The following is a 17,944-nucleotide window of genomic DNA, read 5'->3' as shown; positions in this document are numbered from 1 at the left end:
CTCATGGCTAGGTCCTCCGACTATATCCCTAACCTCTTTCCACCATATCAAGGTAACCCTGCTATACCACTGCAAAGAAAATACAAGACTCTAAGAACTATCAAAGCCTAACTCTTCACACTCCTCTATTATGACCATTGATAGTGAGACTCTTGTTTTATTTGCCCCATATGAATGTTTTCTTCTTGCTCTGGAATTTTTATGGTGTTTGCAAGTAGAAAATATACATGGAATGAGGTGACATTCTTAGAGGAAAGGACTTTACAAATGCAAGGTATTGTTTTATGTTCATTTGATTTCAGACCAAATTTCAAAGGCCCTGGAATACTTTCTTAGTGTATTTCCTTGGATGCTCTGCCCACCCAGTACAACTGAATGAGGGAGGCACTATCTGGTTTTAATCATATCCATTGACTAAACATTAATTTAGTTCAGAACCTTCTGTGTGCCGTGGGATCTGCGCTGCAGGAGCTCCCATTCCAAATAAGTCAGGGGTAGATTCTGCCCCTAAGAGGGATGGTATAAATGGAATTGTCTCTGGTCTGCCCCTTTTCTTCCTCCTTCCCTCGCCCCCACTCCCCAGTTTGTTCGGTCGGGAAAGTCTCAGTTTTCACCCAATCACCCTGGAAGCTGGAGACACTCTTGGGGATCTGCAATACTCCCTCCTCACTACACCAACAAACAAAACGCGCCAGGGCCATGCACGGTCGAAATCTTCCTCTCCGGGGGGTGGTAGTCCCAGCAAGGAGCAACAGGGACTTTTTCTCACGAGGTGCAGTGCACTTGGGGAGGGACCCTCCCTGGAATGCACGACCCTGGCTCCGGAGGGCGATTTCCCCTCCAGCCCAGTGCCCCCTTGACCCACACTTCCCGGTTTCTCCGGCCCTCGGGCACCAGAGGGCTTTATTTTCCGAGGCCCTCTTTCATCTGGCCCCGCAGGCCGGGGACCCTCTGCCAAGGTCTCCTCCCATCCCAGGAGGAAGGGCGGGGTGATCTGGGGAGGATTTCGAGGGGCCAGCAGGTCGGCGGGGCCGGGGGAGGCTCCAGGAGAGCACAGAGCAGCGCGGCGCTCCCGCCCTGCTCCCGCCTTTCCGGGCCAGGCCGGCCGAGGGCAGGCGTGGAGGCGAGGAGGCGGGGAGGCTTCCTGCGCCCGCTCTCGCGGCGCCGGCGGCCCGGCCCGATGCTGGCGCGGGAGGGGGCCGGGCGGGGGGCGAGCGCGCGGCGCGGCGGGAGGGGAGGCCGGGGGCGGGGCCGCGCTGCGTCCGCGGCCGACCCCCGCGCGCCGCGGCGCCGTTGCCGGGGTGACCGGGGGGCGCGCAGGCTGCGGGGAGGCGGCCGCGGCGGGGGCCGGCGGCGCGACGCAGCGGGCGGGGCGGACGGGCGGGGGCGGAGGCGCTGCCTGGTCGCCATGGCAACGGCGTAGCTATTTCCAAGACCCGGGCCTTGCCGGTGGCGCCGTGCCAGGGGGCGAGGGTATTGCAGGACACCGGCAATCTGCTGCGGCCGGGGACGCGACAATGCGCCCTTTGGTAGCGCGGGGACGCCGGCAGGAGGCCCGGCTCGGCGCTGGGGCCCGGGCCCACCCCGCGCCTCGCGCCTGCTCGCGGGCGAGCCTCGGCGGGGAGCCGGCGGCCCCGGGCGCCCCGCCGCACGTGCTAGCCTCGCAGCCGCCCTCGGCGGACAAAGCGGCTGCTCCCGGGCGCGTTTCCTTGGCGCCCCCTCCACTCGATGGACCGTTTGATTTCTTCGCGCTCTCGTCTTCATCTCTCACTCGTTGCACCCCTCAACTGCCTCCTCGAGTGCCTTCTCTTTTGTGCTCGCCACCTCAAGTTTCGCCCTCACTCCAAAGCTTTGCCTTAAAACGGGCTGCATTTGACCTTGTCCCTGCCCCGCTCTCATCGCCTTTGGTAGCTTCATACATTTGTTATAAGGGCGACTGCTCCCCTCTCTCTGCTCGTATTTTTCAGCTCCGCGTTACCTTTTCTATTGTCCGCTCCCCTTTCTAGCGATACCTACTTTGAGTCCTCAGCATCTTCAAGACTTTCAGAAACCCTGTGGACACTGCCTCTTTCCGGGTTTGCTTTTCACTTTTTCCTTCCAGAGGGCTGTGGACAGCAGAAGAGAGATTGCACATGGCTACCCTAGATTGAGTCCCCTTTGTATCTCGTTGATGCCACCCTTTTTTCTGCGACCCTGAAATCACATTTGGGTACCGTGGGCGGGGCTGTGATGGGAGTGTGGGGATTGTGCTGCTGTAGTCTCTTTGCTTGTAAACTTAAGTAAAGGAAGCTTCTGGGAACTGGCCAAAGACCCCTGAGCTACTTCAGGAGTAAACATAACTCTGTCTTACTCCATCTCTGCTTGGTCACTCTTTGCTTTGGTTCGTACACTATCTGCCTCCTCCCCAACTGCAGACTCCCTTCACCCCTGCCCCGCCCCCCTCAGCATCACATTGTTCATCCCTTTGGCACCAGCCCTAAAAGAGGAAAGGGCAGGTCCTCCTCCCCAGGAAGGAAGGTGGGGCAGAGTAGCTCCTGCAGGAAGGGAAGGAAAAAGAAGGGAAGGAAGGAAGTGGCCAACAGAAGAAGGTGGAATCCGGTGGGAGGGCTTTGCATTGTTTTAACTTCTTTCCTTTTTAGCTCTGCAAAGGCAAGCCCAAGGCCATCCCAGAACCAAGGTTCTGCTGCCATCTCCCAGAACCCCAGCTGGGGCTGCCTCCCTGAGCCTGGAGGGGACAGGCAGAAGTTTTGGTGGACATATTTAAGGGAGGTGTGCGGAGTTCAATGGGCGCTGAAGATCGTTAGCACTTACCTTTTTATCCGTTTCCTTTTGTTTCTTTTCTGTCCAACAAAGTCAGCTTTTATTTTGCTTTTTTTCCATGAAAAGCCCCAGGGTGGAACTATGCCTCACGTAAGGAAAATGTGTCTAAATTTCCTCAGGATCTTCTATGTGTGGATCTGCTCTTATAGTCTATAATATTTCACCTTTGCATAAGGCTTTATACTTTATAAAGACCTGCCACTTTAACGCATCTCAACCATTATTACAACTCCTACTTGGTCCCTTTGAAACTGGCAAACAGCCATTGATGATTAAGTATCTAGGTACTAAAGTTTTTTCCTTTTTGCAATTACTGATTATAGCTTTTAGCTGTTCAACCCACCCATTGTTAACTGTGCTGCTTAGGCAATAAGCAATCTGACTCCCAGCAGGCTCCTATAGATAACACCCCCCTGGAGCCTGGGTCCCCATGGTAATGGGTGTGTGAGCTGTTTTTCAGGAATTAGAACTCCTTGTCCACTTTAAACCAGTTGAGACCACCAACTCATCAACCAAGCCCACGGAGATGTCCAATAGGCGACGTTTTGACTTCAAGAGGCTAAAAACTCCACCCTCAGACCGTGTGAACACCACCATTTTGTGAGCATGCATCCTATGAAGAGCCATGAAGTCTAACTACGCTTGCGCAGATCATCAATTACCTCACCTCTCCTCACCTCCAATCACCTCTCTCCACATTTCAGACCACCTTGCTCCCTACCCCATAAATATCCCTGAGTCCCCATTTTCAGGGAAGTGAATTTGAGGCTCATGCTCTCACTTCCTCAAGTGGCTGCTTTGTGAGTAAACTGTCTGCTGCAATCTCGTCGTCTCGGTGTTTGGCTTTCTGGGTGGTGGGCAAAAACGAACCTGGGTCAGTAACACCTTTCACCCACTGACTTTAAAACTCAGCCTTTCAGGGAAGAAATATTCATCAATATTGCTCTCTGATATCCCCTCCACTCTTTTTCCGGCCTAGAACCAAATTGCAGGCCCCAGGCAAGAAAGTGCTTTGGCGCGTTCTAGGCCTGTGGTCCAGTACCAAAGGTGCTTAGTTATAGACTAGAAGAGGTTTGTCATGTGACTGTCATTTGCATAGTGTATCTTTGCATCTCCATTCACTTAATATCCAAATGCCTAGAAAACTGCCAGCCAGGTCTCTGGCTCTATAGGCAGCATCTTGTTCTTTGAAAGCCTCAGAATGAGAAAAATTGACTGGTGCTTTGGAAGAGCTTGTCTGAAACCTAGTCCAAAGTTAACCTGCTATTTGTCTTCCCATCTCCTGGGTTAGTTAACAGTGTCCTGAACACTGAGCAGAGGGCAGAGGGAATGGGTTTTTGTTTTTCGCAGTCTAGGAAAGCTCATCCTTGCTCTCTCCGTAAGCATGTCCTTCTGGTGGGAAGGCGTTAACAACATTTCAATGGCCTGGGATGGGAGTGAGGGTCAGGAAGGGAGACCAACAACTCTAAGATCCCTCTATGTTTCTTTTGGTTTTAAGCGGCTGTCTTCTTGGTGGAGGAAGGTATGAAGAGGTAGACACCTGGCTGTGTGGCATTGGGACAAGTGGGGCGTGGCTTCCTTTCCTTCTGTCTTACCCAGTGCTCTAGAGGGAATTCGCTATCAGCTTCAGTTAGCAAACCAGTCTGCAGGCCGGTTTGTCCTGGGCGCTTACTCAGGGCACTGAGTTAGGGTGCCTCGGGGAACTTACACTCTCTCAGAAAACACAAGCCCTGCCAACAGTTCTGTGGTCATTGTGTGGAGGGGTGTGGCATGCGCCAGTGCGGAGGGGAGATTGCTGGTAAATAGTAGAAAGGAGTTTCTCATAACCAGAGATCTCAACTATGAGAGGGGCTGGGCTTCCTTAGTCATTCATGGTCATGGAGATGATCAAGGAGTCTAGGCTAGATGTCCACCTGTCAGAAATCCTGCACTGCATGTTCTTGTGCTGGTTGGGGAGTGAATTGATGACCCTCATGGTCACTTCTAACTCCAAGAGCCTGCAATTTTGAAATATGCTAGTGATTCTAGGCAGTGTTCAATGAAAGGCTCATTCATTCATCAATTTCATTCATTAGTTATTTACTGAGTATGTACTTTTTACTGTGTTCTGCTAGATGCTGTGGGAGATTCAGAGATGTGAATGGTGGGATTTAAGATCTTTGTGTAGGCCACTAACACTCAGAGCAAACTGAGGCAGGAAGGGTTCCAAGCCAGTGTGAGAGGTCCTGTCTCACATTACTTCTCAATCAAAGCCCAGAGGTCAGCATCCTCTTACACCATTGCTCTGTGATTTATTTCTTCCTGAGAGGCTGGATTGAAAGGTTTCCAGGGCTTTGATTTGTAGGGGTGGGGCATAAAAGTGAAACGGTATTAATCCAAAGAGAAACACGAAGGAAGTGGGGTCGTGTCTGCAAGGGCGAAGGCTGAGTGAGGATAGAGCCCACCCTGTAGGGTATGCTGGGATGGGGACAGGACTGAGAACCAGAGGAAAACACGGTGGAAATGAACAGGCCCCTGTAGGAGGAGGTAATGAGGTGAATCAGAAAAATCTGTCACTGAGATCCAAGAAGAGACCAGGAGGTTTAATCTCTCTTGGTCTTTTTAAAAGATGAGACGTGTCAGTTAGAGGGCCTGGATTCATGAAGACAGATCTGTTTTGTTGACTCCTACCAGGAGCCTGGGGATGGAGCAGGTGGGGGCTTGCCATGGCTGCTGTGAAAGATGGTAATATCCTAGCACTTGGGCAGCCTGGAATCAGCTCTGGGGCCCATCTTTCTTTTCCCATCTTTGGCAATAGGAGTCTTGCTAAGCCCAAAAGCTCCTTCCCTGGTCAGTGCTCAGCACCATCCTCCCCTCCCCCGTCCCCACCCCCATCAGCAGCCTCCTTAGGAAGAGTCCTGGCATCTGTAGGACCTGTAAGCCAAGGAGAGCGGCAGGATGCGGGTTCTCTCCAAGGATTCTGATTTGTTTATCTGTTCAAGGGAGCAACCCAGGAGTTGGTTTAGAGTCCTTGGCATCCTGGGGGACGGCAACCTCTGCTTTGTTGGTTTATGTCTGTGTTTGCCCTGGAATAGCCTCCCTCTCTCACAGCCATGGACATTCGAAGAATCCTATGCCCAGAATGTCCTTCAGGGGATCATGTCTTGTAGCTCCAGAGAACCTGGGTGTGTGATTTGAAGCCCTGCGGGGGTGGGAGGCACTCACATGCCCCTAACCACGACTCCTACTGGCCTGCAGCTTCTGTGGGGACGTTGGTGGAGCTTCAGGCATAATCTTCAGGACTCACTGAAATGCAAATGTTGCCTCTGTGGGGATGATGCAGCCATGGATCACCATCTGCTGTAAGGAGCAGACCAGCAGGCACAGAAAAGGGCCTCCCAGCACAGACCAAGAGACTGAAGGAATGGGATCCAGGGCCAGGGAATTTTGCTGGGGTAGAGACAGGTCAAGGGAGAAAAAAATCCAAACACCGGGGCTAGGGTTAGGAGCCATTTTTGCTGTCTTCATTCCATCCCTGTGAGCTGACCCCGGGTCCTGGCTGAGGGTCAAGGTGCTCAACTGCCTCTGAACTGTAGGGCCTGTACCCCCGTGACTGTGGTCTGGGTCATCTCAGAACCTCTCTGGGGTTGGAGGGTGCTGGAATGAGACTTCATTCTACTCTGAATTTGAGCACAGGAAGGCTGTTGCTGGGAGTTTTGCTCTTGTTTGCATTCAGATCATTGCAGGCTTCTTTGCTTTGAAGAATGAACGGAAGCCAGGGGCTCAGTTTGACAAGGGATCTGCAGGGGAATTGCAGAATGTGCTTGTGGGTTGCAGGAAGCCTCTCCTGCCCAGATGATGGATGTGATGGGTCTCTGCGAGCGAGGTAGCCAGATGTTGATTGCTTTTCTGGTTTGAGCTCTCGGTGGTGGGGGTTCAGCTGGAAAGCCCTGGCCAGTATTTCATGCAAATGAAAGGAGGGCCAGAGGCAGCTCGCTTGAACTCAGGGTCCTCAATGTCACAGACTTCTGGAGGCAGCCCTTGGTATTCTGCCTGCAAAGGGCAAGGCCGAGGAGGGGAGGGGCTGAGTTGGAAGCTGAAAGAGATGGGGTAGACGATGGATTCTTCAGTCTCAGAGAGATTGACCTTGAGGCTGATGCACTGGGCAGAGTGACCAAGAGTGAGCCCTCTGCCCACTGTGCCTCATCAAGTGTTGAGATCTGAGTTGTTGACATGTAGCCCGGGCAACTCAGATCCAGCCATTCTCGGATATTCCAAGGCCAGTGGGGCCTATCTCTGTGTTGACTAGTTGGCTCTACCTCCATTCTTGACTGAGATGTTCAAGAGCTAATTGGGCTTAGAGGACTAAAAGAGACTCGCCTTTGCTTTCAGAATTAAATCCAAATGCTTCAGTATTAGGTACTCAAGTCTTTGTGGTCCATCCCCTGCCTATCTTTTCTGCCTCATCTTTTGATACCATCCTGCATATATATCACCCTCTAGTCTCACTAAATTATTTGTAACTTTCCAGAGCATGGCATACTCTTATTCCTCTCTTGTCTTTGCTCAGGCTATTCCCTCTCCCTGGAGCACACTGTTCCCTTCCCCCACTCCAGAGATGCCTGGTCTTCAAAAGAGCTTGTGTCTCATCTTTTCCAGAGAGCCTTTCCTGGTGCCTGCCCCCACCCCCCAACCCCAGTCTGGAGTAAGATGCCCCTTCTCTGTGCTCCAGAGGAGGCTGTGCATTCCCTAACCACAGCAGTTACCACATTAGATTGTGGTACTTTGTTCCCGTGTCTCTCTGTTCTGGAGTTTCCCAGTGCTTGGCACTGTGCCTGAAATACAATCAGCACTTGTTTATTTGTTCAGCTGCTAATTGTTTGTGTTCCCCATACCACCACCACCACCAGAATTTAAGCTCCATTAGAGAGCAAGGATCTTGCCTCCCTTGTTCACTGCTAAACCCCAGTGTCTACCTCATAGTGGGCCTGCCATAAATATTTGCTGAATGAATGGATGGAAGTCATGGACTGTGATTCACGTTTGTTTCTTCCCCTGAGCGCCCTAGTGATGGTATGTAAGTTACTCACCATATCTAGGACAGTGTGGTGGGACCTGTGTCCAGAGCACTGCCCTTAGACACCACTTCAAGTCTCCACCGCCTGGAATCTTATTCCAGCCTCTGCCGCTGTGGCCAGTTCTATGCAGGATTCCCAGCCTTGTGCATGTGCAACTCAGAAATACAGAAGAGTTAATACCCTATAGGGCAACTCTTGACCAGTGGGGAACCAGAGCCAATGGATAAATGCTTTCCCCCTTTCTTGCCAGTGGATGATCCTGAAATACATTTCTAAGTGTCCTTAGATGGTCCCATGGGATTTGTCAACCAGTTGACCCTTATGGACATCTTCATAGCGCACCACCATATTGGCTCTCTCTCCTGTCCTCTTTCTGCCTCCTTGGGTCACATTCCCAAAGACACTATTCACATATAAGCCTTTGTCTCAGGCTCTGCTTTTGGGGGGAACCCAGGTGAAGACAACCAAGTTCCACTCCTGGCTCTGCTGCTTACTAGCTCTGCCTTTGGGTCAAACCATTTAGCTTCTCTGCTTCTGTTGCCTCAGCTGAAAAATGGATGTCATAATGCCACACAAGGTTTGTAAGATTTGATGATATAATATATGTGAGCCTGTCTGCTTCAGTTCCTGCATGTATTAGGCACTAACTAAAGATTTCTTTCTTTTCCTCCTGCCTGATTTTGTGAAAGAGCAGGTCCAGAAAGTCTGCTTGGCCTCCTGGCTGGTGAGGCCTTGTGCAGAAATGTGGCTCAGCGTGATCTCCACTCTGGTAGGAAGGCCAGACCAGGAGCAAAGGGTGACTAGGCCAGATGACTCAGGCATTTGGCAACTGGAGCATTCTTCTTTGGAGCATTCTGTAAACATTGGTCAATGAAGTCTTGCAACATGCCTGACAGGTGGGAGGCAGGAAGAGGCGAGGGTGTGGAGGCTGAGAGGAGGCTGAACATGTTGCTCACAGGGGCCAGGGTGGCGTGTCTGAGATGCTCCTCTGGCACGAGTATGAGGCCACGTGTTCGGGGGCCTCTTCACGACCTGTAGGGTAGGGCACTGCCTTCTCAAGTTCTCTTTCTCTCCTCCACTTGCTTTCCTATCTACCCGGTGCCCTCTCCCAGATGGCATCCTTTTGCTGCAGAGAAGACTCCCAGAACTTTTCATGCTTCCTCCCCACCCCCCGACCCATGCTTCCCCTCCAAAATAGCTCAAGTCCCAAAGCAATGAAAGCAAATTTCTGGCCCTACTCTAGGTGATGGGAGAGGATTTGGGAACAGGAGATCTGCCTGGCTCGCCCTTAAATTGTACATTATAAGCCACCTCAGCGTACAGGTAAGGCAGTTTCTGGGCACGTTAAGTCCACTGGCTACTGCGAAGCTCTTTGGGAACTGGCTCAGGAGGGCTGGGCCAGCTTTTTGGCATTTAGTTACTACCTCTTTGAGCTGTAAGGCCTCTGCTTCTCACCCTCCCTGGCAGTCTTGTGCTCCGAGCACTGATGTGCACTGATTTGCACAGGGATTGTCTTTCTCTCTCTTCCTGGGCTTCCTGACCCCAAGGGACCTGGGGGAAGGGAGGTTGGGGCCAGGGAGAATGTCTGGATGCCTCCCCCACCAACAGAGGTAGCCCCTTCTCCTAGAGCCACCCCCGTCCAACTGCCGAGAGACTAGATTCCTGCCCTCTCGGAAATCTGGCAGACATCTGGCCCTGCCTGGGCCCTCTGAAAGAGCCCAGGACGGGAGAGGGGCAGTTGCCAGCAGAAGACAGGCAATGGCTAGGGCTGTGCCCCCTGTCCTGGTGCCTCCCTCTTCAGCAACCCATCTGGGCCCCACCTGGCCAGCGAATCAACTCTCTGAGCCTCTTACTGAGCCTTGTAGTCAGGTGCACTTAGAGACCTGTGGCTCAGCAGTGCAGTCTGCCAATCCTGCAACCTTCTCTCCCGACTCTCCCCTCGCCCTGGCACTCCCACCCCCACTGCCTGTGAGGCACCTGCCAGCCAATTTCAGGGAACTTTCTCTGGAGGGAAGCCACTGAGGGTGGAGGGGAGAGGGAGAGTGAAAACAGCAAGTGAACTGTCAAGTTGGGAGTTGCCAGGGACTTTCATCTCTAGGCTCCCAATTCCAAAATTGCTACACTCTTCTGGGGAACAGCATCTAAATAGGCACATGTGCATGCACCACCTGCACAATGTAGGTGGCTTGTCCTCAAACTCCTTCCCGGCCCCAACCCTGACCCTCCCCATACTGCAGACTCGTGTAGTTGACCACAGATTCCCTGAGTCGTGTCCTTTATCACAGTGGTTCTCAAAGTGGGGTTTCTGGACCAGCGGCATCAGCATCCCTTGGGAAAGTGAAGTGAAATTACAGGCTTACCCCAGACCTCCTGAATCAGAAACTCTTGGGATGGGCCTCAGTGATCTATGCTTATCAAGCCCTCCAAGTGATTTGATGCTCTCAGAAGTTTGACAACCACTGCCTTATCACAAGATCTGCGAGGATCTGAGCAGAGAAACCCTTGTCCAGAGCAGGGAGGCCAAGGCAAGAGCAGGAACTGCTCTAACAAGCCAAGCTTCCTCGTGGACACCCTACAGCTTGCAGAAGGTGCTGAAGGCCCCCCTCGCTGACAATAACACCAGAGGCATCCAGGAAATCTGAGTGAGCATTCTCACTGACATTTCTCTCACAGGAGTGGGAATTAATGGAGGAGGAGAAGAGCTCTTCTCCCAAAGGCATGGAGAAGCTGAGAGACAGGGACAGTGAATAGGGAAAGGGAAAAATGGCTTCTCCTCAAGGAGGAAGTTCCAGGGACCAGTGACTTGCGTGAGGAGGTAAGTTAGCTCAGAATTAAAATGCTGTGGTGGTTCTGGATGTGCATCCAGGCCTGTTCTCTGGAAGGGGCAGCTGTGACAGTATCATTTGGTTAGTTTGGTTAGTTGGGTGACAATGCCTAACTTATGGAGGCATGGAGTACAGTGGAAGGAGCACTGGATAAAGAGTCAGGACACGTGAACTTCTCTTCTCACTTTTGATGCATCTTTGTTGTGACTTAGGGCAACTCTTTCTGGCCTCAGTTTCCCAACCTATACAACGAGAGTAATATTACCAACTTCATTTAGCTGAAAACAGTGCGTCAAGGATAGGATAAGATCCTTGTAAAATTTTTTGGAAAAAGTTCAGTGTTTGGTATCTAACCCTACAATGCTAGGTTAAAAAAAGAAACAAATCTATGTTTCTGTGATCTGAACCCAAAGTGCAAGCACAATCAAGAGGCAGGTCGCTGTGTTGGAAAGAAACATTGAGTAGAAGTCAGGAAGTTTGCGCTCTGATCTCAATAGTACCACTAAGTAGTGTGATAGTGTGTCAGCAACTTTCCCTCTCTGGGCCTCAGTTTCCTCATCTGCAAAATGGGAACATAAGATTAGATTAGATCTAACGTCACGCCAAACTTTCCTAGTCTAAGATTCCATCACTTTGGTTAGTTGGACCTCATGGTCTTGATTCCCACGGAGGCTCTGTGTTGTTCTCGCCTTTGCCTCACGGAGGGAGAGAAACCACAGAAAAGGGGTGGGACACGTCAGGATATTGTTGCTACAGCCAGGATTCAGGTCCCAGGGCATGGAGGACGTAGACCGAAGGCAGAGCAGAAGGCTTTCTGGAAGGGTAAAATGTCATTCTCAGAGAGACCATTTGCTGAAAATCTGGGTGTTTTTTTCACCCATAAAGCTTAGCTCAGCAGCTCGTAAACAAGGGAGTTCCCAAGGGAGAGAAGCAAGTGGGCTGGCTTTATAGACTTCTGTTCTCCTTCCTGGTTGGCTTCTTGGCATTGGATGGAATTCCCTTTTACTCATCTCTGCCACAGTTGACAAAGCTGGAGACATGGAGACCAGGAGGGGTGGGGGTTTGGTGGGGTGGAGGATGGGGCATTCTCAGCTCCACACCTATTCCTCATCCTTAGCCTGGCCTTGGGTGGGCCACTCAGAAAGGAGGGCAGAGAGCAGACCACTGGATTCAGGAAGGAAAAAGAGAGCTCACATCCCCTTAAGGCCAGCACCTCCTGCATCCCAAACATCACCTCTGGTTCTCTTGGCCCTGGACGCTCCCTGTCCCCGCCGCTCCCCCACCCCAGGCCAAGGGTGTGTGCACTGAACTTCACTCACATCCTTCCTCCTGCTTCTTTGGGGGCCACTCACAGCTTTGGGGTGCAGCTGAAGTGGCAGAACCGGTGTCAGAGCAGCCTGGGGCACTCTGAGGCTGTACCTTCTACTCCTGGGAACAGCCTGAGGCTATTTCTACTCCCTTAGTCAGCACAGGGCGGGAAGGGTGAGGGCCTGGGAAAGGCCAGTGGTGTGCGCTTCTGTAGCAATTGCTCCTTGGTAAACACAGTAATAGCAGGCCTGGGATTATGGTTGTTACCCCTGATAATTATCAGCTGCAGCTCATTCTCCTCTAGGTGGGCCACACTGAGCTCATCGCAGCACAGGGGGTTGTGGAGTAAGCTCTGGATTTCCCAGATCCCGTCCTACAGTTGCTAGGCAACTGGGAGTCTGTGCTGGAAGAGGGGAATCTCCTTTAGGAAAATCTTCCTGTGTCTCCCAAACTCTGAAAGCTAAATTGATTGTTCTCCAAGTGGAGAACTTGAATGGCTGATTGCTCACCTGGGAGGGTCAGAGGCTGGTCCGAATGCAAAGATAGGCTGGACTGGCCACTGAAGGAGGGGGTCCAGCCAGCCCAGGGGAATGTGAGGGAGGGAAGGCTGGTCTGGGTGCAACCCTTTTGCTGAAACACCATAATTGCTATAAAGGGCATGGGGCTGAGCTAACGTGCATTATGGCTATAGCTAGTTGGGATGAGAAGCAGTCCAGGGATGTCTGCCTTGTACTCCCAGAGAAGTCTGAAAGGTGACCCAGAAGAAGAGAAGATGTGAGGAGTGGAAGGTAGATTCATATTAGTTGGCTTATTATTTATTTATTTATTTTTTTGCTGAGGAAGATTAGCACTGAGCTAACATCTGTGCCAATCTTCCTCCACTTTATATGTGGGTTGCCACCACAGTGTGGCTGATAAGTGGTGTACGTCTGCCCCTGGGATCCGAGCCCGTGAACTGGGGCCGCCAAAGCAGAGTGCACCAAATTTAACAACTACACCATGGGGCTGGCTCTAGTTGGCTTATTTTTAGTGGCAAGTGTCCGTGGATATGTTAGGGACAGGCCCTAGAGTCTTTTGCTCCATCCAGTGCTCCATAGACCAGTGTTTGAGACCATGGGAGAATTGTGAGCTCTTGGAGCTGCCTCAATTTCTTGCTAAAGGTGATATAATTCAGGGCTGGTGAATTGAACTTTATTAAAGAACCTAACACACTCAGGCATGGATTAGGAATCTACTCCCCAAACCCTCAGCATCATAGGCTGGGGTAGGTGCAGAGGTGGGAAGGAGGAGGAGGAAGCAGCAGGGCCTGTTGGCCCCAGACCCTGTTAACCTTGACCCAGAATGAATGACATTTTCCTGCTGAGTTTTGAGGAGGGCATCAACTCTGCTTACCTGGTAGAACACCCTGGCTCAGAAGCAGAAACCAAACACAGAGGAATTAAAATTCAACAAACCTCAGGGGCCAAGTTCCTGCCCTCAGCGAGCTCCCAGCCTAGCTGGGGAGATGTCCCATGCGAACTGCAACCAGAGGTCATTTTTTTTCTCAGGAACGAGCCTCTCACAGCAGCCAGAAGTTGAAGCTTTTTCCTAAAGTGGAGATAATAAAAACCTGTTCATCTTCCCAGAGCAAGACTTGCCTCAGGGCCTGCATGTCAGAAGCCAGGAGCTCAGTTTGCCTGAGTCAGGCTGGGGAGTACCTCCCAGTCTCTGGAATCCCGTTGGGCAGGGAGGCTGTGGGAGAGTGGGAAGAGGCGAGGCACAGCCCTGGCGTGGGAGCTGAGGAGGTGGACACGAAGAGCTCCCTTCTTACTGGCTGCTCTCCTGGCAACCCCAAGCACAGTCCTCTCCACCTAGCCAGAACTGCCCTGAGGAGACCACGATGAAAAGAACAAGCTGCCCACACGTTGGTGGTAATGGTATTTAGACAAAGAAGCATCCATGGTCATGATCACCTTCAGGTTCAACGAGCATGCATGGAGTTCCCACCACGTGCCAGCTATGGGGCTGGGTGCTTTCCCATGGCTATCTTATTTAGTGTACGTTCTCTCAACAATTCTGTGAAGTAGGTCTCAGTCTCATTTTACAGATGAGAAAACAGAACCTTGGTGGCCTGAGAGTCCACAGCGACTATCCACCAGACTCACGACCGAACTCTGTGCTGCTTCAAGTTCCACTGGACACTACCTAGAGGTCCATTAAGTATTTCAAGCTCATTGTATAAAACCAGATTCACTATTCTTGACTCCTCCTGGGTTCCCTGTCTAAGTAAATGGCCATTGGTCTGGCTGCCTGAAGTGTGGAACTTATCCTAGATGCCTCCCTTTCTCTCATCCCTACTTTCTACAGTTGTTTTTCTTACCACCCAGCATCGCTTGAATCCATTCCCTCTTTTCCATTCCTGGGCCACTGTGCTAATGCAGGCTCTAATAATTTATCAGCCTGGTCATCACAGTGGCCTCTGCCTGGACCTTTCCCCCGGTCTCTCATCCAAACTTCTGCTGGAAAGTGTCTCTCCATGACCTTCAGGATAAAGGCAAATCCGTAATTGTGAATAAAAGGCCCTCTGGACTGGACCTTGATGACGTGTAGTGCCACCATCTCCTCTCCGGTCTTCACACACCTGTCCCGCAGGCACAGGACCTGTTTGTGGTTCTCCCAGCATGCCATACGCTACCCCGCCCCCATGCTTTGCTCAAGCTGGTCTTTCCTTCTGGAGTGCCCTTTGCCTCAGCCATCTCCACTCATATCCCCAACTCCCATTTGTCTTCCAACCTAACCCAGGCTTCCCCCATTAAAAAAGAAAATTGTCCGTGTTATTTTATGTATTCATAGAATCATTTGTATGGTTCAAAATTCGCAAAGCATAAAAGTTTGCCGAGTGAAAGGCCTCCCTGCCACTCCCACCTGCTTCCTATCCCTTCAGCAACCTATATGACTGGTTTCTGCAAAGCTTCCTGACCTCCTTTCAACAACTTTTGCCTTGACTCCATTTCACCCACTTTCTTCCCAGAATCACACTTTGGGGATTATCAGCATCTGGAACTTCTTTCTCTCTGAAACTTAAAGTGCCAGCATAGCATTCTCTGAGAAGTCCCCAGATGGCTCCCTCCTGGTGGGCAGCCAGTGTGCCTGCTCCACGCCCTCAGGCAGACCTCCAGTCATCTCATATTCCCCTGTCTGAGAGGCCCCTCATTCCCCTTCCCTCCTCCCTTCCTTCCCTGTCCAGCCAAGATGCCACTCAGGATGCATCACTCAGCTGCTCTTAGCTGGCGCCCTTCAGCTGGGTTCTCAGTGCTGCTCGGAGCACCTGGACAGGCTCCCCCCAGTTTTCATTAGCATTTCCAGATGCCCCAGGTGGAGGTGGTTGCCCCTCCCTTGTGCTACTGTCCCCAGAATGGAGCTTGGGTCTCTGCTGACCAGAAGTGAATTATCTGGTGGTTGACAACCGTAGTGGTTATTGGACAAATGAACGGCCTTAGAAAATAGTGTTTTAAGTGGGGGAGGCACTGCAACATCTCGTTTTTTTTTTCTTTTTTCTTTTTGCTGAGGAAGATTCGTCCTGAGCTAATATCCACTGCCAATCTTCCTCTTTTTGTATGTGAGACACTGCCACAGCATGGCCACTGACATATGAGTGGTGTGCATCTGCACCTGGGAACTGGACCGGGGCCACTGAAACGGAGCACACTGAAGTTAACCACTAGGCAACAGGGCTGGCCCCAGAAAGAAATTGATAAAACTATATAGATGTACTGTAGAGTTCATTATTCAAAGGAACAGAGCTAGCACTTGTTGAAGCCTACTGTGGACTGTGCTGGGCCTTTGTGTATGTCATGTCATCTAATCAACAACCCTGGGACTGGGGCACAGAGAGTCTTCATAGCACAAACACAGTCACTCAGCAGTTACCTGCCACACCTGGGGTTCAAATCCAGCAAATCCTCCACTCCTTCCACTGCCTCCTGTGACCTCTCCTGTTTGGAGGCAGGTTTTCCAGGGTGAGGATTATCTTTTGGCCATTTTGGGGCCTATCAGGACTGTTACAAGGAGGGGACAAGGATAGGGGACTAGGAATGAGAGCTTTACTGATGCCCTAGGCACTACAACTCAATCTTCTGATTTTTCTGGTGTATTTCCATTGCACCTTACTGCATGTCTCCTGAAGCATGATTCCTACAGTAGGGTTGTTACAAGGCGGCCTGCAGGCTGAGATCGCTGTGACTCAATATGCCAGCATCAGGCCCCTGGGGAGTGGGCCCCAGGGGGCCCATAGTCAGCATGGAGAGAAGTAGAAACAGAGCTATGCCCACAGGGGCTGCCCAGGAGCCCTGGCCAAGAGGCCCTGCCTGTCCACCTCGGTCTCTTTGCTCTAGAGAGCACCCAGTGCTAGCTGGTACTCGGTACAGATTGTTGCATGAATGAAGAAATGATGGAGTGAGTTCCAGAATACCACGTTTGTCAAGAAGGAGGAGAGGGGAGTGCTGTCCCTCTTTCCTGGGTGTCTGTGCCTAAGCTCAGAGGCATTTCCACCATAAGCCATCCGAGGTGCTCCCTCTACTCTGCTCTTCTCCCCATCTCCCATCCTCACATCTCTTTCCTAGTCTCATTACCCCACCTGGGTGATTAGCATATTACTTTACTTTTGCCAGGCTTCAGGGCCTCCTCTAGAATGATTCATTCAACATTTGTCCACCAAACATTTAGGTGCTTCATCCCTGTGCTCAGCAAGTGCTCAGCAATAGGTTCTGCAGGGGGAGAAAGGAGGACAATACGTACCGGGAACTTCTGGAGCTCACAGCCAGTGGGAGCAGACAGGTCAACGGCAGCTACGGTGGAGTCTGACTGGAGCTAAGAGCAGTGAGGGACATCCAAGGAGACTTGGATGGATGGGGTTCATGGAGGGCTTCTCGGAGGAGGTGACATCTGAACTGAACCCTGAGCATTTGCAGGAGTCTGAGAGTGAGAACCTCCTTAAATTTTGTGCTCTAAATGTCTACTTGGTTTCACTTTAGTCCTGGCCCTGAAGATAGGTTGGAGTTGGTAGGAAAGGGGAAGTTGGGGCAGTGCCACAGATCCTTCGTTCCCAGCTGTCAGGAGGGGCCCGAGTGCGGGGGAAAGCTGTGGGTGCCTGCACTTCGTCAGTCATGCCGGAGAGCCAGATCGCTGTTCCACCGCCAGCATTGCCAATGCTTTTGCTGGGGAGAGAAGGTAGTTTAAGCTGGTGTGGAATCGAGTGTAGTGGGCTCTGACGTCTGTCGTGGTACTTCTTAACTTTCCCACCAGAGCAATAAAATGGCCAACATTTACCTGGTGCTCACCATTGCACTTTACACACGTGTGCTGTGAGATAGGTACTATTACTATCGGCCCAACATTACAGATGGGGTAACTGAGGCACAGAGTGGTTGACTAACTTGTTCAGGGTTATATAGGCAGAGCCTGGATTCAGACTCAGGGAGTCTGGTGCCGGAGCCCATGCACCTACCCGCTAGACCGCCCTTCCTAGTGATCCCTCTGAACAACAGGAGAGAGGCCATACCTGTTATAAAGACTACTACAGGTGTGAAACTTCTGAAAGAGTCTCCTTTTATCTTAAAAATTCACATATGTCTTGCATCTGCTACAAAAGAAATCCTGACATGTTTAATCAAAACAATGGCTCCCACCAAATAAGCAAGTGAAATTGATGCTCCAAAGAGATGTGCTGCATTTTCCTGAGGCACCCAGGATCCCCAGGGATCCAGTCTGTAGCAGGTAAGGTACAGCCAAGCCCGGGGTTCGGAGCAGGAAGAGCTTGGCCCTGGCTGGAGGAGCTGGACAGGAGGGCCTTGAGGTTTCCCAGTGGTGCCGCATTGCTCTCCACCCTCCACCTCTCACCCTGTCTACGCCAGCCACTCTCTGAAGTCAGGGTGCACGTTAGGACTTCCCCACGTG

The 17,944-nt window shown here is 51.6% G+C and overlaps 1 long non-coding RNA gene across 1 annotated transcript; it reads right to left on the bottom strand.

The window, feature by feature from the left end:
* Positions 1-7,516: 7,516 nt before the first annotated feature.
* LOC123280582 (uncharacterized) lies at positions 7,517-17,461 on the bottom strand. Its single transcript, XR_006519570.2, has 3 exons — positions 16,787-17,461; positions 13,465-13,597; positions 7,517-11,516 (listed from the first exon to the last, which is right to left on the bottom strand). It is a non-coding gene; the product is annotated as an uncharacterized lncRNA (long non-coding RNA).
* Between the last annotated feature and the right edge of the window lie 483 nt (positions 17,462-17,944).

Source organism: Equus asinus, chromosome 25, assembly GCF_041296235.1.
Source record: "Equus asinus isolate D_3611 breed Donkey chromosome 25, EquAss-T2T_v2, whole genome shotgun sequence".
Classification (NCBI taxonomy): Eukaryota; Metazoa; Chordata; class Mammalia; order Perissodactyla; family Equidae; genus Equus; species Equus asinus.
The sequence above is the reverse complement of the archived record's forward strand: the minus strand, read 5'-3'. Positions and strand labels throughout refer to the sequence as shown.